The sequence below is a fragment of the Geospiza fortis genome, unplaced genomic scaffold (assembly GCF_000277835.1).
Source record: "Geospiza fortis unplaced genomic scaffold, GeoFor_1.0 scaffold23, whole genome shotgun sequence".
Taxonomy (NCBI): Eukaryota; Metazoa; Chordata; class Aves; order Passeriformes; family Thraupidae; genus Geospiza; species Geospiza fortis.
This window is the reverse complement of record NW_005054303.1, coordinates 13,835,447-13,843,614: the sequence shown is the minus strand read 5'-3', so window position 1 is coordinate 13,843,614 and position 8,168 is coordinate 13,835,447.

The following is an 8,168-nucleotide window of genomic DNA, read 5'->3' as shown; positions in this document are numbered from 1 at the left end:
ACTCCCTGATTTCACCTCCACTAAGGCTGCCAGAATAAAACTTTGGATTTCTCTGCTCTGTTTTATAGCAACCCACTGCATTACAGCTCCATGGGTCACTGGTCCTGCCAACACATTCTCAGAACAAAACCTGGGAGAAAGTTTTTGCAGAGGAAACCCTTTGTTAAAGGTAGAACTAACACTACTGTCCATTACAAAGATAATTAAATACTTCCTATTGCAAGGATGTGGTTTTATTTACTTAAAATGTTGCCTCACTCCAGCTACAAGGGTGAAATACCCCATGTTAATCGTGGGCCTCAGGGTTGGTTTGTGTGTGGGGAGGATTTTTTAATATATTTTTAATATCCAGCAGAATGACTCACCTGTTTCAGAGGGGAACAAACACTGCTCCAGGGGTTTCTCAAACAATCCCTGAGCCCTGTGCTTTGAAATGTTTTGGTGTCCTAATTCTTTGTAGGTAGGGCTTAAAAATTCCTAGCATTTGAATCTCTGGATAAAGAACACATTTTTCACTGGTCATGTGAAACTGTCCCCAAATGCAACCAAATTCTGAATGTTTGTAAATTGCTGTTTGCACTCAGGCACAAACTGAATGGAGAAAGAAATTTGAATTTCACTTCCAGTTTGAAGCTGTCTTCCATGCTTAGAGAATTCCCCTTTTTTTAATATTGTTTTGGGAAAGAAATTACATCGAGGAAAATCCCATCCTCACAGAAGGCACCCCCAAAATCTGAGGACATCCTGGGTTTGTTGGCTGAGGTGCAGGGTCTGTGTGGTGCCTGAGGCATCTTTAAGACTCCAATCCTGATGCCTGTGACATGCTCTGAGCCTGACACTGCCGTGTGAAATTAGCTTGGAAAATGCTACTAACCTGGCAAAAGTTTAAATGCTTCAGGTTTAAATGTTATTATTTCATCCTTTCTAGAAAGTTCTTCCTCCTTCATCTGGGAGGGTTACCTCCTTCAGATACAGCTCCTTGAGCTTTCCTCTGCTGGGAAGAATTAAACCAACACCAGGTAAAATTCAGGTTAGATATAGGGAAGGAATTCCTGGCTGGGAGGGTGGTGAGGCCCTGGCACAGGGTGCCCAGAGCAGCTGTGGCTGCCCCTGGATCCCTGGCAGTGTCCAAGGCCAGGCTGGACAGGGCTTGGAGCAGCCTGGGATGGTGGAAGGTGTCCCTGCCATGGCAGGGGTGGGACTGGATGGGCTTTAAGGTCCTTTCCAACTCAAACCATTCTAAATTCTAAGCCCACTTTGTGTATAGCTGAGCCTGTTCCAGGAAAAGCTCCCCACACCAGTTCAGTGCCAGCAGATGTGCTGCAGAGATGCTCCTGACTGCAGGAATCTAAGGCAGGTCTGTGTGGTCAAGGTAGAAGTTGAATACAGAGTGAGTAAAAAGGGGAAGTTTCATCTTTTTAGATGCATTTAGTACAGAGTCACAGAATCATTAAGGTTGGAAAAGCCTTCTGAGGTCATTGCATCCAACCATTCCCCCAGCACTGCCAAGGCCCCCACTGATTCATGTCCCCAGGTGTCACATCCACAGAGATTTTAAATCCCTCCAGGGATGGGGACTCCACCACTGCCCTGGGCAGTTGTGCCAGGGCTGGACAACCCTTTCCATGGAGAAATTTTTCCCAATATCCAATCTAAACCTCCCCTGGTGCAACTTGAAGCCCTTTCCTCTTGTCCTGTCCCTTGTTCCCTGGGCAAAGAGACCAACACCCAGAATACAGAGTCTGCAGTGGTCCCTCAAGGAGAAATATTCATTTCACCAACCCAAGTAACACTGAAATAGTGAATGTGCTTGAGCAGGGGAGGAGAAATGTCAGTCCAACTCTGAATGCAGAAAGAAGTAGCCCATGGAACTGCAAATCTGCTGATAAGATTTATTACACTGAAACTGATACCTTAGGGAAAAGCAAAATGTAGTGGCTTTACTTAATGAGAAAAAAAAAAACAACTTGAGCACTCATAGGCTCAAAACAGCATTATCAATATTATACAAAGGTTCTGAAGAAACACTGGGTAAATATGGACAGCTGTGGCAAAGTGTGACACAGGGGACAAACTTCAGTCTGGATAGAAGTGTCTTGTACCAGGCTGCTCTATCCAAATATTAGGTGAACCCTTGATATGTTGCCACACAACATTTCTGGTGAAACTGGAGAACAGAGGGATGAGACAAGTGTTGTAAGGAGGATAATAAATTGTCTAAAATGGAGATGAGAGCATGTTGCACTGATGGAACAAGTGAAGTGAAGGGAGGTTACTGGAGGAATTCTCAATATCAGCTGTGGGATGACTGCAGTTAACACTGCCTCCACCATGCTGCTGCTAAACGTGGAATCATTTCTATCATTTCCAAATTGCCTGAGGCACAGAGTTAAAAGACATCATCAGTACCAGGAAGATCAGAATATCATACCTGAGGAAATGACCTACAAACCACAAGGTGACTCAGGGACCAATACAAATATCTACTACAGTCCTTGACACTGAGTAGGGCACTCGTGATTCTTTCTGATTAATTCTCTGCTCAGCTGTGCTTGAAACAGATTAGTTCAAGGTGGGATAAGTGTGGAAAACAGGTGCTGGTCAAGATCCAGAAGACATCATGACAGTAGAGGGATGGAGTAAATGGAAGGTCAACACTGGCAAGTGTGGCCAGGAATAAGAAGGGGAAGATTTCTAAGGATCATGTCAGTGGGGTTCATAAATAGGATCCCAAGAGGAGTCCCAAAAGTCTGAAGCTGCAGCCTCGTTAGGTTAAAAACAGACATAAAATGAGGCTGCTTGCTCTCGCTCATGGGAAGCTCAGCTCTCAAAGGGAGGGAGACTTAATCTCAAAAACCTGATAAAAACAACACTAAATATGGGTTAGTCAGCAGGAGGAGGAAAGTGCTGAAAGACAGGATGGACTTAGCAAGCACTTAGAGCTGAGTAGTGTGTTCTCTGCTGATAAAGTTGTGGCTCAAGCTCTATTCCCATTTCCTAAACACCCTGAGTGAGCGCACATTTCAGAGGAACCATCAGAGGCAAAGGAACTGCTTGTTAGACAGGATTTCCATCCCCTAGAAAGAAGCCAGCACTGCACTAAGAAGTGCCTCAGAGACCAGCAAACGCCTGGATTACTAGGCATTATTATCTTTAGATTTAAAACAATGTTCTGATTTGGAAAATCCAGGTCAGATGGAGGGTTGCAGGGTAAATCATAAACCAGGTGTGTGAGCAGTTACTGTGCCTGCCATAAACACAACGGCTGAGCCCTAGGGGCAGACCCTGAGGATCATTTTCAGTTGGTGCTTGATCTCTCTCATCCCACTGGTGAAACTGGGTTTTTACTAAGTATTGTGCTGGAGATCCTCGTGCCACTGCACACAGGCACACACACACACATGCATTCAGGCAGGCAGTCTCATAAACTTTAACTGCATACAGAAAATCCCATATTGCCTCTTGGATATGCTCCAGCTCATGAAGGAGCACTGTGCATGATCAGTACCTGCCAGGTACAAAGCCTTCTCTTTTCTCCCCAGGTCATGGGCTGTCATGAGCTGCCCTAATGCCTTTGCAATAAAACTCATCAAATTCTCCCAGTATAAAGTAACAAGCTGTAGCTCTTCTACCAACCTACATCTGCTACTTGCAGCAGGCCAAGAAAACAAGCGGCGATGTCAACTCTTCATTCTGTTCCGCAGATCATCAACTCTCTGAAAATAACAAAATCTGAAAGGCATATGGACCTTCTCATAAAAACAACAAACACACAAACAAAACCTCAGATGAGTTTCCCAAGTCAGCAGGATCTGCCTGCTAATTATTACAATACAGAGGGACCGAGCATCCTGTAGCCAGAAATTACCCAAGAAGAGGCCTGAGCTCTTCCCCCAGGCTGGACTGTTTGGACACACTGAACTCCCTCATTTCTGGGGATAATATGTGGGATTTGGCTGCCCAAATCAACACAGCCACAAGACCTAAAAGGCTACATTTAGATTAGATATTGGGAAGGAATTCTTCCCTGCAAGGGTGGGAGGCCCTGGCACAGGGTGCCCTGAGCAGCTGTGGCTGCCCCTGGATCCCTGGAAGTGCCCAAGGCCAGGCTGGACAGGGCTTGGAGCACCTGGGATAGTGGGAGGTGTCCCTGCCCATTCCAGGGGGTGGGAAATTGATGACTTTAAGGTCCCTTCCAATCCAAACCATTCTGGGATTCTGTGATAGCAGAGCACTTGTGATGGATGTCGAGGGCTGCCTTTACCCTCACCTTTGTGCTCGTGCCTCTCACATGTAAGACACTGTGGGCTCTGCAGAAACAAGGAACTCCTCTCTGGCTCAGGAGTCTTGAGGAGTTATTTTTACCCACACAGAGAGAAATACAGATTGATGGATGGTATTGGGCCTAGAGAAAGCAGGCTGGAAAAAAAGGAGAGAGAAATATCTGTAGCCACAGATGGTTTTGACCCTGGAGTGCTCTCTCCCCCACCAATCCCCTCAGAGCCTCCAAGGAAATGTGTCCATGGGGCATGAGAGAATGGGGATGGGAAGAACACAGCATCCTACACAAACATGACCTTCCCTGCAGACCCAGGGCCTGCTCTCTCCTCATCACCAAGGGCAGGGAGGAACGATGTGAAGCAACGGGGCAATTACCTTCAGCAGATGGGCCCCCCGTGCAGCCCCCACCGTGCCTGTGCTCAGAGCTGCTGCCAGCCCTCTCTTCCAGGGTGAGGATAGAGCTCACCTCCCCATCCAGAAAAAAAAAAAAGTAGCATCTGTGGGAGAAAGACATATGTCTGGCCTCCAGCGTGAACCCTGCGCCTGGCAGGAGAACGCGATGCCGATTCCAGCCCCAGCTTTTCATTCCTGTTGTAACAGTCATAAACGCCTGCTGAAACCTAAGAAGAACAAGACTGTAATCCTAATAAAACAACATTCTGGAACCCTGAAAACTAGATGGAGGCTTCTCAGGCCAACTTTAAAATTATATTCGCTTTTCCAAGAGCTGCACTTTGTGTGTGCCGGCGGGATGGACGCTGGCAGGCTGACCCCGATGGGATGGGGGATTTCAGCAGGGCAAGGACAGGAGGCAGCTCTGCAGCACAGCAGCCATCCTGTCCCAAAATATAGAGAGAATCCCCCAAGCCCAGGCTCTCAAGGTCCCTTCCTAAAAGCAAGCCTTGATATTTTTTCTCCAAATCCAGCCTCTTTTCCATATGCCCTGAAAGCATAGAGCAGGAACAGGCTGTGCTTGTTTGAAGGCAAGAGCTCGTGCAAAGGCCCAGCTTTCCATGCTGAAATCTTTCCCTCCCTTTTTGGAGTGTGGTGTTGAACAGAAGCCGTGGGACTTTGTGCAACAGCCACCCCCAAAGTGAAGAGCAGGAGGAAAGGGGATTCAGCTTTCCCTGCTGTCCATCACACAGCCCTCCAGGGATTCTGTTCTCCCTTGCTGGCATTGTCTTTAGCAAGGCACCACATCAACTGCTGCTTCTCTGTGGGCCTTAAAACACTGACCAGCACTGAGCCCAAGGGTGGCAGGTCCTCAGTAACCATCAATTTGCATCCTTCCCCTGGAATCTGCAGAGCTGGAGCTGCACCAGCCAAGAAGCTGAGCTCTGGAAACACCAAGCTGTGCCGGCCCTTCCATAGAAAAAAATTCTCTGTTGCCAACTCTTGTGATTTTACTGCAAATCTTCCCTGATGTTACATGAAACCTGAGCTCCTGATGTGCCACTCCATCCAGCACTTCCACTTTTAAGGAAAAAAAATCTGTGGTCTTTCTGGTCTTAAAGAAAACACTTTCCAGGAGGTGGCCTGAACACATGCTAAATGCTAAAAGTAGCATTCACAGAATAAAACCATGTCATGACTTTTAAAAGGTTTTTGCAGTTCTGGGGGCCAGACCTGTGATCTGAGAAGCCACAGGTTATAGAGAACCCAACAAATGATTGGGCAATGCACTGTCTGATAACAGGCATTGGTTGGTGGTGGTGGAAGAGATGTGACAGCTCCCTAATCAGCTCTGTGGGGATGAGATGAGTCAGTCCCTGCAGGGAATAACACACTGGAACTGCAAACACCCACAGGGCACTGGTAGTATTTATCTGGCAAACAGCATTTTCTATCATCACATTGTCTTAGAAGCATCAATTAATTAACTTTAACTCACCAGCGAAGTAGGAAATGTTTTCCCAGGCTGAGGAAGCTGTGAAGGTGCAGAGAGGCTCCAAATCCCAACCCCAGCCCAGGGAGGCTATCGGGGTCAGGGCTGGCTTTTTAACAGCTCAGCACTTCAGCATTGGATGAGCTTCCCCAGCACCTCCATTCCCACTGACACACCACGAAAAGCAGCCAACATTTCCGAAGAGCTCAGCGTGCCCATGTGCACCACAATCTCATCATCACTGTCCTGGTGGAAAACGAGGGGCTGAAAATCTTCTCCCATGCCACAAAAGGCTGCTCTTCATGCTGACACTGAGGGCCTCTTTGGACTTGGGTGAATCACATCACACCCACACAAACACACACAGCTACACAGCTCCTCCCCACGCCACAAGACGTGTCCTACTCGTGACATTCGCATCACTCTTGACTTCCCAACTTGGACCTGACTGTGGGTGGTGAATTCTTAGAAATCTGGCCCTGAGTTATTTTGGATTGGCCCTGCAGAGCACAGAGATTGACACAACTCAGCTCTCATGTGCATTTAGTGCTGCACAAGAGGAGGCAGATCCCAACCGATCCACAGGAGCCTCAAGCATGGAAGAGGAAAGATCTGCCCACATTCATGCACAGTTCCTCATTTGGTTTGAGTTTTTCCTGAGTGCAGCCTTTAATCTCTGCAGAGTGGAATTTTTGTGGAGGGGAAGTTTTGGAAAGAAATCAATGGACAACATCACAGATCAAAATCATAGCAGGTATTTTAGCTGGCCATAAAAGAGAGAGCATTTCTGAGTGCAATGATCAGATGGAGGAGGTTCAGCTCTCAGTGCCTTTCACACACTACAGTTTTCACACTTTAGCCAATAAAGGCATCTCCCCTGTGCTTCTTCCTCAGGATCTCTTCTGCAATAGGATATATAAGCTGTAGAAGTCACATTTCACTTTCAAATCAGTGAAGCAGAACATTGTGTGATATTTCAGTCCACAGAGAAGGAGGAGAGGGCGAACACTTTGCACTTAAATAACTAAAAGCTTCTAGCGTGACACAAAGGCAAACTTCACTAACCTTTCATTTTCCCCACTTCTTAACAGCACACAGATCCAATGAAATCAAATGAGATAATCCCAGCCTGGTGCAGCCTGGAAGCAGAGGTGAAAACCTCCCAGAGCTCATGCAATCAGAATAGAGCTCGGACATTGTCGACTTCCCCCCTCAACTATTTCCAAATAAAACACTTTGTTGCTTGGCTGCTCCTGCCAAATGAGTTAACAATAAAAAAAGGAACTTGCAAAGCTTCTATCCACAAGAAAAAAAATAGTGAAAAAAAAAGGAGGAAAAAGAAGTTAAGGAACTTTAGGAAAAAAAAACCACAAAAGGGAAAAACCTCCAAGAAACTATAGGGCAGATGCTCTCACTGGAGTAAATCAGCACAGACCCAGCTCTGTTGCTTTACCCCAGGCAAATTGTGGGCCTGGTGCTATTCTGCATTTCTCAGGGGCAGGGGGTGGTCTCCACTGGAAGATTGCAACACTGCAGGATACTTTTCCATATTAAAAAGGCGCTTTTTAGCGTTTTGTCTATTGCCAGGTTTTGGGTTTATTGAGGACTCATTTGGCAGAGCCATCCTGGAAGAACAATACAGATGTTTTATGGAGAAATAAACTGGGACTTGGGCTGGATTCTTTCAGTGCTGGATTCCACCTAATTTGGAGGGAGAAATGGCTCTTTTAATGAAGGGTGCAATCAAAACCTGTATGAAAAGCCAATATGCCCTGGGCAAACAGAGCAGGAGATACACTGCCCCTCTCTGCTGCCTAGTAAATTCTGGTCTCTTTAGCACAGCAAAAGCCTCCTGGAAAGGCTAGAAAACATCCTTTTTCAGCCAGGGAATCAGAGCACCACAGCTTTCCCTCTGCTGAATCTCTTGGAGGGAAGTGGTGACACCTCAGCAATAGAGAGGGTCTTTACAGACTAAATCTGCCACCTCTTAATAAGGAGCAGG